Source organism: Callionymus lyra, chromosome 6 (genome assembly GCF_982586985.1).
Source record: "Callionymus lyra chromosome 6, fCalLyr1.hap1.1, whole genome shotgun sequence".
In the NCBI taxonomy this organism is placed as follows: Eukaryota; Metazoa; Chordata; class Actinopteri; order Syngnathiformes; family Callionymidae; genus Callionymus; species Callionymus lyra.
The window spans coordinates 24,951,089-24,974,243 of NC_141823.1; the positions used below are offsets into that span (position 1 = coordinate 24,951,089).

General features: G+C 38.5%; 1 protein-coding gene across 1 annotated transcript in view; it reads left to right on the plus strand.

Annotated features, from left to right (window-relative positions):
* The first annotated feature begins 6,314 nt into the window (after positions 1-6,314).
* The window catches only part of lrrc4cb (leucine rich repeat containing 4C, genome duplicate b), a 47,017-nt gene continuing 30,176 nt past the window's right edge, over positions 6,315-23,155 (plus strand). Inside the window, exon 1 of the mRNA XM_087794423.1 lies at positions 6,315-6,971. The gene's annotated coding sequence lies outside the window, so the exon portion shown is untranslated. The remainder of the gene's footprint in view (positions 6,972-23,155) is intronic.

Genomic DNA, 23,155 nt, shown 5'->3' on the forward strand with positions numbered 1-23,155 from the left:
ACAAGGGCTCTTGAACAAAAATATTTCAGAGCACAATGAACTAATTGTGAAAAAAAAAAAAAAATCAATGCTTTTTATGAGAATAAATCATGGCAATGGATGACATTTAGACACAAATGATCCACACTACAATTGGAAGTGTGTCCCCAAAAGCTGTCCACATGTTTGAGATGTTCAATTCAATTCAATTTTATTTAGAGTGTCTTATCATAACAAAGTTCTCAAGACACTTTACAGTTGAAGTAAGACTATAGTTGAGAAAGGAAAAACTGATCCCTGCAATTCAAAAATGAGCAAATCACTGTGCAGTGAGCTGTGGCGAGGAAAAACTTCCTTTTAGAAGAGCAGAAACCTAGAGCGGAACCTGACTCATTGTTGACGGCCTCCTGCTATGGCCGGCTGGGAGGAAGGATGAGGGGTAAGACAGATGGACGGAGATAAGAGTGAGGGAGGATACAGTGAGAGAAAAGAGGAAAGTATGGGAGAGTCCATGGAGGTGCTGGAGAGAACTCTGGAGGAGTGGTGGAGATCCTGGATCAGCAGCAGCTCTGGAGGTGGGAGCCCTGGGGCTCTGGGAGAGAAATAAAAAGTGTTGGTTTAAACTGCACAGGTGATAAATGTAATGCAGAAAAGAAGGATATACAACCTACAGCAGCTAAGATACATAGAAAGGTTTTATTATTGGCTTTATCGAAAAGTAAGGTTTTAAGATTGTTTTTAAACATAGAGAGGGTGTCTGCCCTCCGGACTGAAGCCGGTAGTTGGTTCCACAGAAGAGGGGCTTGAAAACTGAAGGCCCTGGCTCCAAATCTACATTTAGAGATGTGTCTAATATATCTGAGTTTAAGGATCGTAAGGTCCTAGAGGGTTGATAAATTTGGATTAGATCTTTAATGTATGTTGGTGCTAGGCCATTTAAGGCTCAATAGGTTAGGAGAAGGATTTTAGATTTTATTCTAAATTCTACAGGATGTCAATGTAAAGAAGACAGCACAGGGGAAATGTGTTCGCGCCTCCTTGTCTTAGTCAGGACACATGCTGCAGAGTTCTGAATGAGCTGAAGAGTTCTGAGAGACTTCTTAGAACATCCTGACAGAAGAGAGTTACAATAGTCCAGCCTGGAGGTAACAAAAGCATGGATGAGTTTCTATGCAGTATCCAAAGGAAGGAAGTGCCTGATTTTTTTAATGTTACGAAGGTGGAAGTAGGCAGTCCGTTAGATTTGTTTTATGTGTGAGTTGAATGATAAGTCCATGTCAAAGCAGACACCCAGATTCTTAACAGTGGTGCTAGTAGCAGGAGCAAGTCCATTCTGGAAAGCTAGATCATTAGTTAATGATTGTCTGAGATGTTGTGGACCAACTAGTAGAATCTCATTTTTTTCCTAGTTGAGTAAAAGGAAGTTTTTGGTCATCCAGGACTCGATATCTGTAATACAGGACTATAGTTGTGTTAGCTTAATGGAGTCTACTGACTCTTTCAAGAAACATCTTAAGACATTTTTATTTGTTCAGGCTTTTCCTTGATTTTCTGGAACTCCTGTTGTGTTATCAGTTTTATCTTGATCTTTAAAGTATATACTTTATTGAATATTGTTTAAGCGCTTTGTGACCCTGTTCTGGAAAAGCGCTATATAAATAAAAATTTCTTACTTACTTAAGCTAATTTCTTAAAGAAGCCTATGATTTGTTCTAGAATGTATTGAAACTCAGGAAAATACGTCTGGAAAACCTAATTTGAAACTACTGCAAGTGAAATGTGAATATATTTTTTGCTGCAAATGAATGTACATGAAGGGAATCATTTCTATATTTTGGGCAGTATTAGAGAGGGAAAACAACCTGAAAAAAATTAAACAACATAAAACAATATTTTTTGTGGAACATTTTTTCTTTATTTGCAGTACAATGGTTTTAAATAAAGCTCATAATGATTGGATGGTGATTCGTCCATTAAACTTAACTGCCAATTGTCCAAACCAATCGTGCAATTTCTCAGTCTCCCTGCAATCATCTATTCTCATAATTTCCACCTCGGAAATGGCTTTCCAACATAACCTACCCACCTTTAATCAATTAATCCCAAACAATTTATTCCCATAAAATAATGTTGGTGAAAATTCATATATTCCTTTTCTTTCCGTTATTCTTTTTGCATTCAATGATTCCTTTTTATTCTGATGAACAGACCTAAATTCATCCTCATACCTTCAAGGTGCTCGTCTGTAACGTCTATCTTGTATGGAAGTCTCGACAAGAAGAATGGTGTAACATTACATTTAGAATTAGTTTGAAGTATAAGTTATCATTCTCTCAGTTTCTTCCTGACTTTCCTCATTGAAACACAAACAAAATGTAGGCTGTTAGCTTAGCGTCCGATCAGAACAAGCTAAACATATAAACTTCTTTAATTTTTCCAGAACAATTCCTTATGTCTAGCCTTCAATACATGATGTGTGTTACAGACGAGCAATATGAAGGTATTTTGTTTTAAAGTGTCTTTTTGGAGGAAGATCAAACTTAGCTCCTGTCGCTACATTAATATGAATATACTTTTTTCTCTCTAACTCTAAAAAGGAACAGATTACTCTGAAAATAGTCCCAACCCTTAGTCGACATGATGATGAGTTGAAAATTAGTAAAGTTTAACTTCTGGGTGAAGTTACCCTCTAACTACTAGTCCATGCCACTTGAGGATATTCAGCAAATCCATGCTGACATTGGGCAAACGCTGGAGTAGGTACCAGACTGACACATGCGGCTAGAGAGACGGACAGTAACACACACTCACATGAACTATGTCCTTGTGTCTTGCCAAGCATGATTTTCTCCTGCTGGAGAATACACTCCCAGATGGACTGCACGGCCGATCAATTCCCCTCATAGGACCTCTCTGCCTTCTGCAACACTCCTCTGCTCTGTTTTCATTTTAAAAGCATCACTGTAACCACCATATGGAATACACACTCAACAGCTATTCCACGTTGTTTGTTGGATCAACCAGGTATCAAACTGGTCTTCTCTTAAGCCGCTCACATCATAGCTGCGTATCCACAATATCCACCTTGGATCGAAAATATGGTTCAATCTCAGCCAGAGGAGAAGAGTATCCCGGAGTATAAAAGGAAGTGAAACATTTTCTTTGTGTTGCTGTTGTTTATGGAGCTTCATTCGTTTGTATCAGAAAAGTTTTGTCCAGACTACAAAACGCTGGTATAATGGGGAGCAGAGACAGCCAAATCCCCCGCCAGGTTTATTCCCACAGTCTGCTCCTATTCAGTCCGACTTCCTCAATCTCATAAAGCAGCGTGGCCTTAGTGACCTGGAACCACTCTGTCATGCAGCCAGCCTGCAGTCCTTTGTGTCATCTAATGAGACAAGCTGTTCACCTCGTATCAAATAAATGTGCTCTCAACATGATATCAGCGGGTCCTCTAGTCTCCGGAACCTGTCCTGCTCTGCCGCGCTGGACCGTTCCACGCAGGTGGCTTGTAGTCTCTGTGCAAGTAGCGTCAAAGTTTGAGGTTTTTTACCCATGAGGAGAAACTCTGTGAATTTGTTAGCGTTAAAGAAGATCAAGAAAAATGCTTGGTTAGGAAAACCAGATTCACATCAGTCAATATGTTTAACATTTTTGCATTCTTTTTTTTTTTTATTAATTCCAAATATTCTTATTTATATTTAGTAATTCACCAAAACAAAGCATACAAGAAGGCAAACCAAAGAAATATGAATAAAATAAAGCATCCAAGATAAGCTATTTGATCGCCGAAGCTTCTCCTAAGTGACCCCCGGGGAATTCCAGCTACTTGTGGTGTGACATTTTCACGGTCCACACAGTGTAATGCAGTTGGGTTTGAAGAATAAATATACATAAAATACATAAAATAGAACGAATGACCTTTCCAAAGTAGCCTCTCGATGGACCAGCTGCTAAATGCGGGGACACACAAGACCAACAAACAAAAAAATATTTTTGATTTACAATGTTACTTCTTCGTGTTTACACTTTTTTTTCTTCTTTCAACTGTGGAGACTGATGAAGTGGTGAACCCTTAACTGATCTCTGATCTCAAGATAATAACAAATACAAATTATAAAATTGAGAAAACATTATTTTTTTCAAATAAAAAAACAATTTTAGGTACATAGAAGCAATGGAAAACAAAGAGATTTCTTAATGCAAAACACAGAAACATGAATTAATTCAATTTATTATCTATCTTCAAAATTATTCATTTGTATAATGTTTAATGTTCAGCAATTTGATTTAAGAAAAAAAAGCAATTTTTGAAATCAAATATTTTTTACTTAAAAAAATAAATATAAATATCCATGTTTATATTCATTTTGCTAAAATTGGATTCAGCGTATGCAAAGTTATGGTAATAATAACAACAATTGTTTGCATCTAGATCCGCCCAAACCTTGGAGTGAATCATTTTTCACAGACAGTACACATAAGAACTGATTTACTGGATTCATTTTTACATTCCCCAGCTATGGAGATACATTTCTTAAAGTTAGAGCTCATGTTTAACATATGTTGCTGGATGATCACTGTGGTGTAATTGAACTGATTTATTTATTTTGTCTTTGCACAAACCAAAGACAACCAAGTGCGCTACATTTTTTTCCCCTTCTCACTGCAATCACTGCAGCTATTTGTGCACAATAACTAATACACACTAAAATATGGGTAATTAAATTTCCTTCAGAGGCAGATTATATACTGTTGAGAAATATTTATCATTTAAAGGTGTTAAAAAGTAATAATATTTTTTATTTTGAAGGACAGGAAGTCACTAAAATGAAAAGAGGAGCAGAAACAGATTTAAAAAAAATGTATGAAATGGAAATGTTTGGAGTTAAATACAACAGTGTTGAGTTTTTGACCTCGTGAGGGCCACATTTATATACTCAAGGGGCCAGTGGTTTCATTAGAACAGATGTTCAAAACAAAGAAGATGGTGCAGAGACCGCCATCTAGTGGGCTCTGAAAGTAATGACACTGCTTCATGAAGCTTCTTGAGACCATTACTTATAGAAACATCTACAAAATACTAATTTCAAACATTGCTTTCTATGATTTAAAACTATTGTATATGCATACTCCTTGAATCTCCTGAAATGTGCGGCATCAATACACGTGGCCCTCTGTCTGTATTTATGCGGCCCTTATGAAATTACAGATCATGTACTAATGTTTCTGATGACTCACAATTTTATCATTAAAGATTTTTATTTTAGTTTCTTTCTTTCTCGCTACCTTCTTTTGTTTCTGATTTTGGGAAAATGTTTGGAAGATAAAGTGTTTTTGATAATAATTCTAAATGTATTTAACCCTTGTGTTATCTGTAGGTCAAATTGACCACCAAAACAAACGTGTTCATGGTATCCCTTCTTCCTTCCTATCAGAGCTCCTTTAATTTTTTTCTTTATTTCTCATGGCTCGATGTCAACGGTATATAATGTGGGCCCTGATGTTATTGAAGTGCAAACCTCATTCTTTCTCCAAGATAACATTATTTTGTATTAATTTCTTACTATGATTACAGTAAACAGAAAAAAAAGACTATACTATTTTAAGAAGGTTGTGTAACAAGCAGGACAAAGCTCTGCTTTTCAAGCTCTCTGTGGACAAAATGTATTGTACACGTTGTCAAAATTGCATCCATAAGAAAAGAACTTGAGGGTGAATGTTCTCACCACCACTGTACTGGAGTTTTTCTTTTTCTCGCTGCATTATTTCAAGCTTCTAATTCTCCCTATAGCGAGAATCAATAACTAATTCATTTGCTGTATGTATCTGCTCGAACTTGGGAATACTAAGCAACACTACTTGTGTTTCCAAGATTGATCGGATGAACGCCTGCTTCTCTGAACTCTGAAACATGGGTTAATGTAGGACACGCCGCTCAGGGGGGATTCACTTGGCTCCAAGTCCTGGCCCCTGGACCAACATAGACACCAGCGCCTGTAGGTGGCAACCACACCTCACCATCAACAGTGAGAACACACACACACACGCACGCTCACACACACACACACACGCCTTAAGACCGGGGCTTTATGCGTTAATGCTATTGATCCCTGATAATTAACGAGCGCCGGCTGATTTAAATGGGCAGATGGACAGACAGGCAAAGTGGTCCGAGTTAAAGTGGTCCCTGGACGACACCGGAACATGCGCACACCCCACCCCTCGTTTAAACACACACGCACGCACAGGCGCACACGCGCGCTCTCTCTCTCTCTCTCACAGACACACACGTGACTCCCGCAGATGTGTGCGTTGAGACTCCGCTATTCAAGGCATGGACTGCAGCAGGGCGAGCGTTTAGGAGCCGGTTTTTATTATTTACAACACCCGGATTCTGCCGGACCCTCCTCCCCCGGGGGCGAGCACGAGACCTGATCGATACGTGCCTTGGTTGTCGCGGCGTGTATGCGCGCGCGTATGGTAGCGACTATCGGTTCCGTTCCGTCACGAGAGATAATGGTCGCCGCGGGACGGAGATCTTTAATTTCTAATAGATGTTCGCTTCGTTTCTTCTCTCACTCCCTGCGACCCGAGCAGACACACATCTCATAATTTGACGGATGTATCCCTGGAAAATGCCCCTTTAATTTGGGATTTATTCCGCTTTTTTTTTTTTCCATTCACGCTGGACTTTGCCAGAGACTAACTCAAAGCTGGATTTTTTTTCCACCCCCGGAATATATCTTCCAGTTCAACAAGGGGATGAATGGTGGTCGCAGCGCAACTCTTTTTTTTTTTTTTTTTTTTTTTTTTTTGAATGTTTGATTTTGACTTGACTGCAGCATTCTTCCGTTCCTCTTTCTCATGGAGATTTGAGGCTCGATCTGACTGCAAACCTTGACACACACACACAAAAAAGAAACCGGACCAGGCCCTGCTGATACTGCCTGATGCTCCTCAACTCGATCCTCTTCATTCGAGAAAAATGCGTAAGTCCTCCCAATAAATCCTTCATATTTAGTCCAACCGCCTCTGGCGCCATCGCCATCTGAATCTGACTCATCGATTAAAAAAAAGACTTTAGTTAGCTTCTCATCTTCAAGTGTTTTTTTTTTTGGGATGTCTGTCGCATTCTAAGAGGTGGACGAGAAGAAGGAGAAGAGCTGGTGCAACAAATAGTGAGCTTTAGCGTTCGGTGTGATACCAGTCAAGACATTACTGTTAGAAAAAAAGGGCCTACGTCATGTGTTCATTCAAATTCAGTTCAGGTATCGTCAGGGGTACACGTTTGCAGCAAAAAAAAAAACACAACGCATGGCTTGTCCAGGTGAGCGCGCTCCCAGCTCCAGCCCTGGCGTCACAATTCCATTGCAAAGGGTTTTCTTCATCCCCTCAAACAAATTGTTCCTCAGCAGTCAACCTTGATATTACACCGCGAGAGTGAGACGAGGCTGACATGACATCCCAAAGCACGTCTGAGGCGGTTAACCAGAAGTGTATGGGGTACGTTTTTAAAATTTCAAAAGCGTTCATGGAAAAAAAAAAGAAAAAAAAAGAAAAAAGGAAGGGATCTGGAGAGGAGCTGTCAGCATGGGGTGGTGCTGAAAAGGTCCTTCGATGATGGAGGTAGTGATGTGGGGGTTTGGTGGGAGCTGCGTCTGAGATCAGACTTGTCACTGCAGCCCAAATCACTGGTTGTCCCTGGATGTTCCACAGCCACAGCTGCCGTCGCCGACAAGTTTCTCGGAACGTGTCGGACGCTGTAGCATTTACACAATTAACGGGACAATTAAACGCGGGGTTAAAAATAGAAAGACATTTCAACCGGATATTTGGACACTGGCACGAGGATCACGACCAGCTGGTGCACATCCAGACCTCCGATCCTCTAAATGTCAAATGTTACCGCCATTTTCCTCCTGATTTATTGAAATATAAAACCCTCCCGTTGGTTAGTGTTTCTTATTATTTATCGCGTTGTAACCTTCGAAATTGGCGCGTGCAATTTATTCCCATGAGCGACAACACACAATACAACGAATGTTTTAGCAGGCTGGCATTGGTGGGCTGGAATTCTACGTGGTTCTTTTAATCCCAAAGTAGCGCTAGCATGACCTGGATTCAGAGTACCTCATGCATACAAAGATTTCATTCATCTCATCCAGGTTTGGGGGTAAGACTGTCAACAGGATACACAAGCACAATCATATGATACATCAAACCTGGCATACCTTTTCTTCTGGGTATCAATACCTATAATCTCATCTAATCTCACTCTAATCTGTTTCAAGGTGATAAGCATCATCAGAAGAAAACATCTCATGCTACGGTTTCTCCAGGCCAGTTCCACAAACTGGAGATTTATCAAGAAAACATGAAGATATTCTATCCCAAACCCTCCACATTTGTAGTTACCTTTTAGTGCTACCTGGATTTCACAATCCTTTTCCTTCGACTGCCAACAATTGATTGGAAGATTGGAAGCTCTGTCTCCTTTATTCAGTCCAACTGTTCTACTTTCTGTTAGAAATCTACCGTCATCTGAGAATTTGAAATGACTTTGATCTTGCTGCTCGGTGCCGAGCTGGGATTTCTTTACTCCGGACAATCCATGGGTTTTTTTTGTTGTTGAAAACAAAGCAAAAAGAATTGATTTGTTATATTCGCTCCAGGTCAGCCAACATAAAAGTTGAATCCAGCTTTTGTACCTTCACGTCTGTACTTTCTTGCTCAAATAGTCTCCAGAACTTCAGCTGTCAACCTTGGCAGCAGCATGCAACAGAAAAAGGAGGCCAATATGACTCACCAGTGTATCTGAAACAGTTAACCAGGAATACAGGGTGTATTTTAAAGTCTCCTGTGCTTTCAAGCATTTTATGGAAAAAAAACAAATGTGAAGAGGAGCTGTCAGCATCAGGTGGTGCTGAAAATGTTCCAGATGCTAGAAGTGCTCGTGTTGTATCTGCTGAGAGCTGTGTTTCACATTAGATTTGTCACTGCAGCCCAAACACTGGTTGTCCTTAAATGTTTCCCCATCCAGGAATCCTGGAGCTGACAGAGACACAGATTCAGAGTGTGCTGTGGTCACTTGTGAAATGTTTTGCTCACTCGAATTACCGGGAACACGTTTCACACAGAGAGGACGGACAACACTTTCCTTAATACATCACATGATGATAAAACGGTAAAATATGAAGCGTTCTTCCTACATCCGTAGCCTTTTTAAATACCCACTGATTGTCCATTTTGTCCAAAGAAAAGAGCAGATAACATCCTACATTTTATTTAATTTCTGAGCGATGTATATAACACATTTTCAATAATCCAAACCAAACTCACACCTTGTTTTATTTCATGCTTTTTACCCTAATATTTTGCTGGTATTTCAGGAAAGTCTTTGAGTTATGTTGGACTTTCTTCCAGCACAAACAAAGAATGAATTGACAATTAAAAGCAACAAGCACAATTAAATGGCATCTATCATCTCCCTTTTTAATTGATTGATTAATTGATTGACACCTTTAATCGTCCAACATTGTGGAAATTTGAGTAGTTCACAGCAGTTCATAAAAAATAATAAACATACGTACACATAATATGAGGATATACAGTGCACATATTTAACAAAAAAATAAAAATAAAATAACAAACGGTTAATAAAAAACAATAAAATACTAATAAATTATAATGGAAAAATCAAATTAAAGATATACTGTATATAAAACACAAAAAACAGAAGTACACGTACCCTCTATTATATTATATTACATATGAAAGTAAGAAATATATACATCAGCTTTAAAAGTTTGACATTGTAAACAATAAAAAAAACAAGGATGATAAACATTTTTCAACAATAAAATATTATACTTGGATGAAGTATATCAGATCACACAAAAAGGTAGTGGAGGCTCATACATGAACCTGCTGAGAGACAAAACGTAGACGCAGACAATCACCAGCCATTAGGAGCTGCTGATGTGGGAAAGAGCAAACGAACAAATGCATCCATTTGATGCGAGGCTTCGGCCGCAACCGGCTCTGAGCATAATGAGCAGCGGTTCATCCGTATTACACAAAAGTGTGATATAATTCTACTGGCGTAACACGGCGCTTCTGACACCGTTCACAGCCGACTCACCGCACGCTCTGCTTTGTACTGCGGGAAGAAAAAGGTTGCACAACAAACACAACAAGTGAATTCTATACATCCACACTCCCCCAGGTGGTTATTCAATATGTTTCATTTCAGAATCACCTCAGGTGCATTTTTAGACACAGTCAGATTGAACAAAATGATTGACAATCACAGCGGAGACACTACCTCGAGAGATATTTGACATCATCCATGCCATGTTGAGGTAAACGTCCCCGTGTTCATAATGAAAACACAGCATGCTCTGATAATTGTGACGCAAATAAGATGATGACTCATTCATTGAGTTGAATGGTGCTGATGTCAAACCTCTTCCAGGTCTCGTCGGTGTGGATTCTGTTCCGTGTTTATTTTACTCAGTTGAATAGGATGCACTACGAGTCACCCCAAGATCCCCTGAAATTGAAGTCTGTATTATCGTCCTTCAGAATCTCCAGCCAGATGATCGGACTATCAATTATTTAGTTGCTAATCATTTACTGCACACATCGAGCAGTCTGGGACCAATAATGAAGTAATAATAGTGCTCAAGATGATGATGACGATCATGCTTTATTCATACACACCTTCAGGTCACATGGTTGGTTTCAGAAGGCATTTCACAATAAAATGCAGAATAAGAAACAGCAGTTGACATTAAAGACATGCCTCTTTTACCCCTGAGCTATCTTCATCATCCTACCTTATCATAACCTGATGAACCTCATCTCCTGCTTTAACGCCATATATGCTTTTCTGACATTCATCATCCGCATGATTCTTGTCTCGCTGCTTCAATTGTCGTCACTAAGTTTGTCTCTCGACTCTCTTCACTGAGCATCTTCAACTCTGACTCTTCTGACTCCGTCCCTCATCTTAGCTCCTGTCTCTAAACCACACAATGTTTCAGCTTTGATTCCTGACCATTAAATCTTCCCTTTGAACTGGCGCCTCGACTGATCATCCCCGTCGATCATCTCTAGCTGTTCCGCCCTGTTTTCTGATCTTAAGTGCTAACTGATTTATCTGCACCTCCTACCTACTCTCGCTGAAATCATTACACCACATGTTTCATCAGTTTTTGTCAGGATCAAGGTATTCATGGCAAAATTGTTCAACCACCTTTGTCGACTTGGGATCTGGTTCCTATGGAAACTACCCACCTTTTTTACCTTTGGGATAATTCTGTAAAGAGATTGTCCACCGACTACTCCTCATTTTCGGAAACAGCGGGCTTAACTTATTCTTGCAGGGAAAATACATGGATCTCTTTGTATCATTATTGTTCCATTTTACTGACTTTGTTCACTGAACATAGCCACATACTGTGATCACATCAGTTTTCACAAAGAGAGTTTATTAACTTTATCATGAAGTGACCACACTTAAGAGTCCGCCTCTTGTGTTGCCCTCTTTGTGGTGAGCTGAACCGTAACGTCCTACACGACACAAACAGCCGCCTGGCCTTCAAAGGATCGACTCATTTTTCATCGTTTGCAAGCGTTTCCGACACGGCAAGATTAATTATTTCATCAAAACGAATAATAATCAGGAGATTAGTAGGAAGTGAACATAATTATTTGTTGTCTTTCTCAATGAGAGACAGCTGATTCTGTGAGTCGATGACTTGCTCACTCGCTGCTAATATTTGTGTCAAGTTCTGTTGTTTATGCCCATCACTTTGGGCTAATTGGGAACTGACGACAACACCCGCGATGCTGCGAAGACATTGTTTTTTTGTTGGTGCCATTCACACTTTCAGATCAGCATTTGCTAGTTTACAGCTTTTCATGGAACTTGTGATAGAGCGCAGACCCCCAGTAAGAAGGACATTTGCCTGATGTTTTTGCTCAACCTTTATTTATGTAATGCCTCTATTGTCTTAGAATTTTATTAATATTTCTGATAGCAATTTAAGTGGATAGAAGGTGCTTATAGTGTGACTCACTTGCACAACACACACAATAGGTGAGCAGGAACATGGGCCTGTTCTAAGTCCATAGAACCAACCTTTAATTATCTGTCCCTTATCAAGAAATCCAATGAGGTAAACAATACAAATACCAGCGGCACATTTACTCTTGACAACACTCCTATTAAGAAACATCAATATGGTCATGTCATTGAGCGACAGCAGCTCAATTTCCCAGCTTGAAAAGCAACACAGTTTAGATCAAAGACTGTCGATAGTCTCAAGTTTAATTGCAACAGTAATTACAGATACACATCTGTGAGATTCAAAACATCACCTGTGTATTTGTAATTTTCACTAAAATGTGTCTTAAAAAAAACATTTAAATGGCTGCCATGACAATAGCTCCGATTTTCCTACTCATGACTCAGAGTTGAATAAGCAAACAGGTCCAGAGGCCAAAGTAGGTCGATGTTTCCAACCCCAAGCTAACAGTTTTATGTAACGTATGAGTACTCACCCTCTGTATTCAAAACCTTTTTTTGCCACTCTTTGCACATGTATCATTAAAATGACATTAAATTAAAATTAACCTGATATCTCTTCAGTCTGGTGACTCCTCTGCAACGGAAGAGAAATCTATTCATCCCTAACTGTAACAGCCTTGTGTTTGCCTGAGAAGTTGAACATCCTTTTCTTCCCACCTTTATCCCTTGTTAAGCGTGACTCAACGAATAATGCCACAAAATAAACAAGCTGAACGTCATCTACTTGCACATCTGGTTCACAGCAGCAATACTTATGATGATGATACTTTTCTCCCAAAATTATATCGAATATTCAACGACTTTGGAAACATTTTGGCTTCCAAGTAGAAACTAGGAGCACAAACAGTGAGTTTCTGGAAAGGAACTGACTTTGCAAGCTTCGTCTTTCTATCGTGAGATATAGCAGTACTAGTGATGGACTGATGAAACTTCGTGACAAGCTCTTCTATTTTATAGTTTAGAAGGCGGCGACCCAATAAGATACAATTGCAATTTAGTGTGTCATGTTAATAAAGGAACTGCTTCATGGAGCTTCATCAACTCATCACTACAGAACAACAAGATTGTATGCAGTTAACCGCACAATATGTTGGTGATATACTTGTTATACTATCATATACTGACCCGAGTATCGTGATGTGTATCGCATTGTTTCTTGCCAATACTCACCCCTGGTGTGGTAGCTAAACATACATATATGTTAAGAAATATGCCTGTGTGCTTGTTTGATAAAGAAAAGTTCAAGTAGTTTTACTTCTACTTCTTTTAGGATTTGATCTGTGTGCTTGTCAGTGCTTTAAAGTAAACTATTTTGTTGTTTCATCATTTCTCATCGTCGTCTTGCCCTCTACATTCTTCTGTGATTTGAGGATTGCTCGGAGGCGTGTTGATAATTTATAGCTGAGGTTTTTCTCTGGATGAAGTGAAAAACAGCACTGTCCCTTCCGGGCTGTATTTATTATCTTAAGTGCACACACTTGTCTACACTTCCGTACGTATGTGTCTGTGGAACAAGTAAGCATGTGGGATGCAGCTTGAGATTAGCCTGACATCCAGCCGTCCCTGGAATGATAGATGGAGCCGTGTACCTTTCACCGCCTACACAAAACATGTGTTTGTGACAATACAGGAGGCAGGACAATTTAAAAGGTTGGGGTTGCTTGAGGGTGAAGAATATCAATGTACACGAGGCTAAAGAGATTTAACATTCACTGTGGCAGTTTATGCCTTTGTGCACCGGAAAGGGGATTATTCAGCAAATCCTGCTGTGTGTCATTTACTAGTCTGCATTTTTACATCAAGATATGTAAATGTGCTGCTACAAAGAAGGCAACTTTCAGCCCTTCTTCATTCCGCGCCGCTTAGTGTGTTTTATGTAATGTGACAGAGAAGATACTTTAAACAAATAAAAGACACAAGATCGTGTTTTGACTTCAGATTCTTTGTCTGTATTGGCCTGCAACCACTTCCACCTTCTACCATGACCTTTTTAAGGGTGTCCAACAACATCTCCACTCCTCCTCAGATAAATATGTACTAGCTATGAAAGGCACCAATGTACAAATGCAATAAAAGCTGACATGTTTTCTCAAGAGTCGTTTATTAAGCTAATAAGATTTAAGGGCTTTAATATTTCAGTTTTATTTAGAGTTGTAATCGCAAGTAAACATGTGTTTTTGAATGAGAAACTTGAGAAAGCATTAGGTAAACACAATAGCTTCTTCCTCAAAACTTAATCTAATAAGAAACAGATGTTGATTGCTAATTTGCCACTCAAACAGAAATACTAATCTTTAAAAATAAACTTTAAGGAGGCTTTTTATTAACTGGCTAATTCATTTCTGTTGGAATATACATTTTTCATCTCAACTTTCCAACAACAAATAAAGTCTCCTTCAACTAGTTAGCCTGGAACCAGCAACAAAGTTATAATTCAGGTGCTTCTGTTCTGACTTTTATTTTTATTTTATTACCAAGTATGTATTTACAATTTCTATCCTAAATATCTTATGACACGTTTGACACACTGTTCTGAGCTGACTTGAAGGTGTTTTACTTAAACAAAGACTAGAAATCCGACCTGGTTTTAAGTCACACATTTGACTTGTATACAAGTGAGAAAGCAGAACAGTTTACTTGTCTGTCTGTATTCCTTCTGAAGCACTGAGCTATTAGGTTGCTGTTTTATCTTCGTCCCAGTTTCACAAGCCATTAATTATCTTACTCCAAAGGTTTCCACCAAACACAAACTTAAATGAGTTATTATCCTCAAGGTCAGGGTTAGTGTTTACTCCTTCAGAGACCTGGCACGAAGACATCTACTCTAACATTCCTTTCTCACACAAGCAGTGATGAAAACATACAGTCAGTGAGATCATCTTAAGGTTGGTTAAGTAGATTTGATAAACTTACTTTAGCTCAGGACTTTAGCAGCAGACACATGTCCAAAAGAGTGGCATTTGAGTGAGATATGAGAACTTGTCTTTTATCTGATCTATCTATGGCCATATCTGCAGTGGAACAGTCTTGAAAACATCCGGTTTTAAGAAGATGAAACCATAATTACTGACACATCATAAGGTTTTTAAGCTGCTGTGTTACTTTATCTTGTTTAAAGGCATTACATCTGAATTATTTAAAAAACACAAATCAACTATGTACTCACAATTTATAATATCTCTTACTATACTTCTCTTAACCCTTGTGTTAATCTTGACCCAGAGATAACACGGGGGGCTAAGTGCACTGTGGTTATTGTTATGACATTTAATTTGTTGTTGATCTTGCACGGCTTATATATTGATTTTGTTGTATTTTTGTTGACTTATTTTTCAGTGAGCTGATGTCTTTAAACTATCATTTGTGTGTTATTTGGCCCTTTTCTCACACCAAGAGTTCAGAAAGCACTTAATATAATGATACAGTTTATCAGATTAGTTCACCACCTTCAACATGATCCAAAAGGTGATGAGAGCTTAAAAAAATGTTTAAAAAAGGTGGCTTCATAGAAAGTCATACTAAAATCCAATGACTTTAATTTTTACCACTTGAGTGGCAGTTTTGTTGTGGGAATGATCAGTGTTTTGTTCAATACAAGACATTTATAAAGGACTTATTATACCCAGTAAAAGCATTTAAAATTTAAACATTTAGTTCCATTATTTACATTCCAATCGACAATAAAACTACAGTAATGTGATTACATATGATCTATGACGATGTTTTTCAAATCACGGCTTACAATTATTTGCATCTGGGGAACTCTACACATTTAATTCGATTCAAACATCTATGTCATATACCTTAACTGTAAATTGTGAAATTAAAACCAGGATCTGATATGAATTATAAACCTTTAGTTGGATATTTGCTTCCCAGTTGCTTGTAACATATGATGATTTCTGTCTTTCTCTTACCATCCATCTGCTTGGATTAGTACCTGCAACTAATAACCCTGCTTTTATCTGTTTTTCACTGAACGACATAAAATGTTTCACCCCAAAGTGCAACTCTCTTGCTTGAATACGGTTGTTATCCAAAGGCTGCCGAGAATCAGAAGCGGAAATGCCAGAAATGTTTTAGCCCAAAACAGTTTATCTTATTTTCTATAATCCACAGAGAAACTTTTTTTCTCTTTCTCCTTAAAAACAATCCATTTGAGACAACTGTCATTTTAATGTGCAATGTGTAATCTGAATGTAAGAGTCCATCACACAAGTCATGACAATCATTTTGAAATATTGAGATATTTGTCATGATGACAGAACACAAAGGGTCGGCAGTGATAAGATGGAGGACTTACTTAACTTACTCAACTTCATTTTAAAAGGGCCATATTTTGCACTCGAATGTGATATAAATCCAAAAATGTTTTGATGTATCCCGTTTGTCCCTTAAATTGTGAGTAGATATGACTCTTTGATGAAATGCTTTGGAGCAACTGTTGGTTGTGGCTGTTGGACTTTCTTATCTATATAGCGATTGGATTGTTTTTCTCCCCCAGCTGGAAGAGTCTGGAAAACAAAAAGACTTTCGTGACTGCAACAGTGAGTCCTCATTGATTAAGAGCTTGGGTAAAAGAGTAAAAAGCAATTTACTACATCAATACAGTGTACAATCTTCTGAGCTGGGCTTCAGAGTGTCTGCTGCTGAGTAAAGTGCAGCGAGATTGATTCGTAGAATTAAAGAAACAAATGTAGCAAAAGGTCAAATCCAAAATGTTGTTGACTCATCCGCCTTCTTGTCCTTTTTTTTGAGCACTTACTGATATTACTCTTTTTCTTTGTCAGAAGGACATAAATAAAATATGTCAAGCCTACATTAACCTCCTGCTGTTAGTTGAACAAAGTAACAGCAACAGATTGTAAATATATTCATTAAAATGGAAAATACGTCCCAGAGATCAGTGTAAAAGATATGGGGACATTATGAAAATGCTTCTTCTCTTCCTGTATAAAATGAATTGAATGAATCAATTTAAGAAATCAAATCATACGTTATTATCATTAAGGACAACATCTTATGTTCTAGATATAATTCATGCATATTAGTTGCAAACTACATTTGTGATTATATTTAACATGGTGACAGTTTTACGTCAACACTCCCCTGCTCATCATTTTAATCCACAAACACGTATAATTCGTATGTGACGTGACTGCGAGAGTTGACCATAAACTCAGTGAGAAAGAGATGCATATAGATGTCCACAGCCAAGAGCTAAGTCATCGTTATGGGAGTCATTGCTCATACTCAACCCTCTGTAAGTGCTACTCTCAATCTGTCATACTTCTTGCAACACCATCTGTACCATACATTCAGAGTACCTTCATGCCTGAGCTTCACAATCTCTTACCCTACGAAGGGATTCCGAATTCCTAAAGTTCCTTCATATTCATCAAACAGGTACATTTTTAATACGTCAGATCATCCAACTTTTAACATGAAAATCGGCCATTATGGTATGGCAGTCACGGCTGGACTATAGTTGAGATGAATACTAATACTTCACTAGCTGAAATAACTGGCCACAAACACACACAACACTGGCAAAAAATCACACTTATGTTAGTTTTCTCGGAACAATTCCTCATGTCGAGGCTTCAATACAAGACGTTACAGACGAGCACCATAGAGGTATTTGGATGTTTTTTAAGTGTCTTTTTGGATGAAGATTAAGACAACTGAGCTTCAGTCGCTACGTTAAAATGAAAATACATGTTTGCCTAAACTCTAAAAAAGAACAGCTTACTCTGAAAAAAATCAAGTCAACATGAAGGTGAGTAGAAAAGGTGTGAAATTATAATTTTTGGTGAACTATCACTTTAAAGTTAACAAAATGTGCTGACATTCTGGAAGTAGTATTATGTATTATGCAATTTATATGGTTTGAATGTTCTTAATTGGGACATATATTATTTTAATGCGGTCGTCTGCCCTCCTTGCCCACCCTTTCCCTTGATGGATTCCCTCCCCCTTAAAACCTTCACTGAGAGGTCAATAGTCTGCTTATTCTAAAGCATAATGTCGAGCAGGTCGGTTGTCTAAGAAACTTGCACACATTTATAAAGATATGAGATTATTTTTTTAAATACAAAATACAGACTCCTTTACTAAGTTCACGGCACATGTATCGTATGACCTCATCTTGACATCAACACAATGCGAGTGTGGACATACAGGCTCAGAAGGGTGAAAAGCAACGTGTCAAGTTCAAACCCAGTGTAGGAGCCCTTGGAAGAGCTTTGCTTCTCGATTCCATTGTGTGCTTATCAGTCACCATTTCACCCCGTCTTACTAAGATATTCCCTCAGAGTATTAGGGATAATAAGGAAAGTGATGACTGTCATGATGAGTCTTTATGTCTTTCATGTTCTCGACCCTCTCCTCTCTCTCCCGAACATCCTTCCAGTTATCTAATTCCCAACATACTAATATACATTTGATCTTCGGCCAGTTCGTTAAGCTCGGATGTCTTTGATCACAACATCTCAACGTTATTTAGAGACACTGACTTTCATGTAACGGCGCCATGTGAAGACACAACGTTTCATGACGTTAGATCTCACTGCAGGAAAGAAACTAGTTTGTTAACGCTTTGGCAAACATGGCTGTTGCATGATTCCTGTCAATTGATCTCATTCGCAAAGATGAAACCATGCGACTGATTCGAAGTCAAGCGCTACAAAAAAAACAGGCTGGGATTCTTGTTCGGCTGACAAAATTGTCTCTTTAGTGTGAAGCTCTAAGTCGTCTCCGCTGCATTTTCCACTCACAATTCTTCAAATCAAAGTGTTTTTGTGTGAATGAAACGTTGTTTGAACGTATCTTTCCCATGTTGCCATGCACTAATGCATTATTGGTAAACTACAATGGCGTGCCTGGAGAGCGCTTCCCCCTCTCGAATAAAAGACTTGAAAGAAAAGTATTTGTTGAACACTCTACAGCGTTCCTCTGAAACTAAATCCACAAATGCATTCATATTTATTTCAAGATAAAACACACTAATGGTACAATGAACAAGCCTCACTTCGATGTTTCTTCCACATATTCAAGTATGACAAATTTAAAACCGGTACCTTTTTTTTTAAAATCGTGAGTGGTGATGATATGTAGACTAGGTATCATGATTCATTTAATGTAGCGTTGAGCAGCTAAGCTAAGGGGCATATGGCAGTGTTGGAGCACAGCCATGCGGCTTGAGGCTTGGTAAATGGATGAGACTGCTGGTGCATCAGCTGCTCCACGTTTCATTTCTACAGTGAACACACTGTTTATATTGCAATAGAACATAGCAATCCCATTTTTTCCTGAAAGCTGGAGAAAGGTGGCGTGCCTGGGAATTAGGGTTAGCCCATTGTAAACAGTGTTTGTTTGGATATGCAGGAGAGGGATTCAGAGAATAAAATACAGTCAGCAGTCGAGGAAAACAGCTTGTGATCCCCACCAAACCATGAAAAGAATATTGAGGATATCACCGACAGTCAGTCAAAAATCGGACGCTGTAATTGGCCGATGGCTTCAGAGAAAACGTTGCCGCAGAGGTGGAGAGTGGAAGATGGACTGTGCGTCGACTGTTGATCACGGAGAGAGCCGGAGCCTCCATCTATGTCATATTTATGAGCCAAATGGTGCACATTGTAATATTTATGAACAAATTAGACGTTCAGAAACATAGCTGTGCAGCTGTCTGCAGAATGTTGACACACTAAACGTGCTTTTAAATTCAATCTTGACCTCTTTTTTTCCGAAATCAAATGCAGCCCATTTCTCATCCAGCAAAAAAAGAAAGCAGCTTTGGAGTCACAGGCAGCTGAATTTATTCCGAGCGACGGACTTGATAGCGAAGATGGAATATTGTATTAAACATATTTATACATACAGTTTAGTGTACAGGAGCTTAAGAGCTGACTTGTTTCTCCCATGGAGCGGCTTTGTTCTGCTTCTGTGATCCGCTGGCATAAATGTTGTCAGGACCGAGGCAGCGATGTAACCAATCAAGCTGAGCCCAGTTTAAAAAGGCCCTGCAGTCTTTGGGCAGAGGCCGCATTTATGCCCCAAAATCGAGGAGACAAGCCTGGCTGCCTTCCAAGATCAGCCCATGTGTTCCAGCACATCCAGAGAGTAAAAGTGCAGACTAAACATGGGCCTAAATGTGCAGTCGATCGAGCACAATTTGATTTTTCTGGCTGATTCAAATCAACTATTTATCTTGTGTTTATCACACTGTAGCTGTTCTGTATCAATTCTCTGACACATCCCATGATGACTTGACTGATCCTTTTAATGTGTGTACATAATTGTGTGTCACTGTCACAGGCAAGAGCAAAAAATAACAAAACTAATCAGCGAGTAGTCGGTAAGAAATCCTCCCTAAATAAGATCAAACCAGAGAGAAATGGGGGAAAACATAGAATTAAGGGTTTGGTTTTAACAGTTTTCAGTTCATTCAAGAAAAAGATTCACTATTATAATCCTGAGCACATCTGAACATATAACAGACATCTCTCTCCCAGTTCTATTCTAAACCGTTTTTTAAAGGACACTTTTCCCTCTTTCTCATTCATCGTCACCTGGTTTCGGTTTTGTGTTGTTTGGTGTGCTGTCGTATAAACTACCTTAAAAAAATTTAAAATTATAATGAGAATTAAAGTAATTAAATCGTTATTTAGTGAGCTAAGACACAAATACATGTTCCCGTATCAACTAAATGAGCATGAATTAACGCGTTATATACGATTGTTTCTGTAAGTACAAATCAGTATGTCGAGATTATATACATTCAGTATGTTTTTTGAGTTTCGAATGACTTGGTTTCTACCCAAGGTCTGTGACCATAGATGAGAGATGGCTTATAGATGATGCATATAAACAATTTTAGCATATTCCAAATGCACACACTGTGTTTGTTATTGTGCAAATGTGTAGTATCTGTGGTGTGAAGGATACGATGAAAGACGAGTGTAAATACTAAGCAATCCGCCCTCCTAACAACTATGATCTCCACTCAAGTAAATGGCTCTCCTGCTCGAGTGTATCCTTGCTAATTACATTTGTTTTGGATCCTGGCAAGTGCTGTTCATTTACAGCTTAGACCGTTCAAACTCTGTTTCAAAAGGTGAGTCGATTTAACATTTAGCACACGTAATCGCTCACCATCCTTGGTCACCCTGAGTCAAATTCTGCCCCACGATCTGCATTTTTCAAGATCCCACTTGCAAAAATTCCGTTTGTAGTGCAGAACATATTCATGTGCAAAGTGCGGAAGACTCCCAATTAAAATCCAAGAGCAAGTTTGGAGGATCAAACTTTGTCAAGACTGATATACCATTATTATTCTCAACAAACTAGTTTCAGGATATTTCGCTTTTAAATGTTTGATTTCAATTGTGTCAGTTTAAAGCATACAGTACCTTATTATGAATTAACCAAATACAATTTTACAATATGTATATAACATTTTCTAGAACACCTAACCTTAAAGACATGTTTAACTGTTTGAACTTGAACAGTACATTTCCAGGTCTACTATCATTGAAGTAGTAAAACTACTTGAAGACTGGGTGGTTGTAGCACTTGTTTCCTTCAAGGTTGAATAGGCTTCCTGGGTGCAGGAGAGATAGATACAACAGACTCAACTAATTGACTTTCTAATTAACACTTTCTTACATCCAGAGATGGAAATCACATTTAAAATATGTGAGCCACTAAGTTTCCCAATGAGGATTAGGACTTAGGTCCTTCCCCAAGTTTTAAAAACTCAATGGGATCTTTGCAGATGTTGTACTAAAATCAATTCTCAAATAGTTACATAAAATGGGTTCATTGATATGGTGGTTTACTATGTTTCATAAATCAATTTAAATTGTTTTCAAGTTCTTATAAGAGCACAAAAAGAGCACAGGTGAAAATCGAGATTCCTATCCAGATGTGTACGTCAGCTAATGTAAACTTCCGATTTATGTTGTTTGTAAACAAATTGGAAAAGAAAGATTTTTGGAACTGATATTTTCAGATCTCTGCAATGAAAAGTGTTTTTGTGAGTCCGTCTTCGGCAGTGAACAATCTGTTTTAACAATTGAACTGAATACCCCTTTTAAGAGAAAACAGCGTTCGGCTGTTTTGTTCACAAATCATAAACCTGCACCTGCTGCCTTTGGTTTAACACCTTTTCAGGGAACACTGAAGCTTCATTTGAAGCAGAACTGTTACGATCCCATTAAACCTATACTTGCATTAGTCGCTATTTCAATGTACACTGTTGTCTATGTGGTGAGTCATTTAACAGCTTACTGAAGTGAATACATGGCAACACGAAAACGTTATTTTTTTAATTATTAAAAAAACGAAAAAGGACAAGCAAGTGAAAGTAACAGGAGGATTATTGATTTGAAGGGGAAAATGAGAGAAACACGCCGAATTCATCACGGTTATTGTGCGTCGGAGCATTTTTTCTATTACATATTGCACTGGAGACTTCCTTAAGGCAGCTTCAAGGATTCCAATTTTCTGTATGAGCTACTGCCCATGCCCTTTTCACTGACATCGCAGCAAAAGGGTAACAAATGCAACACATTTACTGGAAAAATAAGTGAAATGAAACGTAATAATAATAAAATAAATCCTTGGTGCCATTGGTTGCAAAATAAGTGTTTGCCATGGAGAAGTTGTTGCACTGGCTATTCCAGACAGCAGCATGTTAGAGAGTCTCAGCCGTTTAGAGGATTGCTCTTGTAATGCCATCTGTATTCAGGGGATGAACACCCACTTTTACACCAGTGCAGAGAAAGAGAGAGGGAAGGGGGTGCAGCAGTGATTTCAGCCATCTGGCTATTCTTCTTCTTCCTCCCTTCAGCCGTCCTCACCTCACTTTCATCCACTTATGGTGATGAGACAAGAGCAGAGACGTCTAAAATACAACTGCTGCAATGAAGATTTAAAGGTTACAATTAAACACAGGCTTTATAAACGTTGAGTTCCATCATCTGCATGCAGAAGCCTTTTATTGTACCACTAGAATATGCATTTAAAAGATGATCAGAGATGACAAATAATGGAATAACTTGAAAATTATCTTTC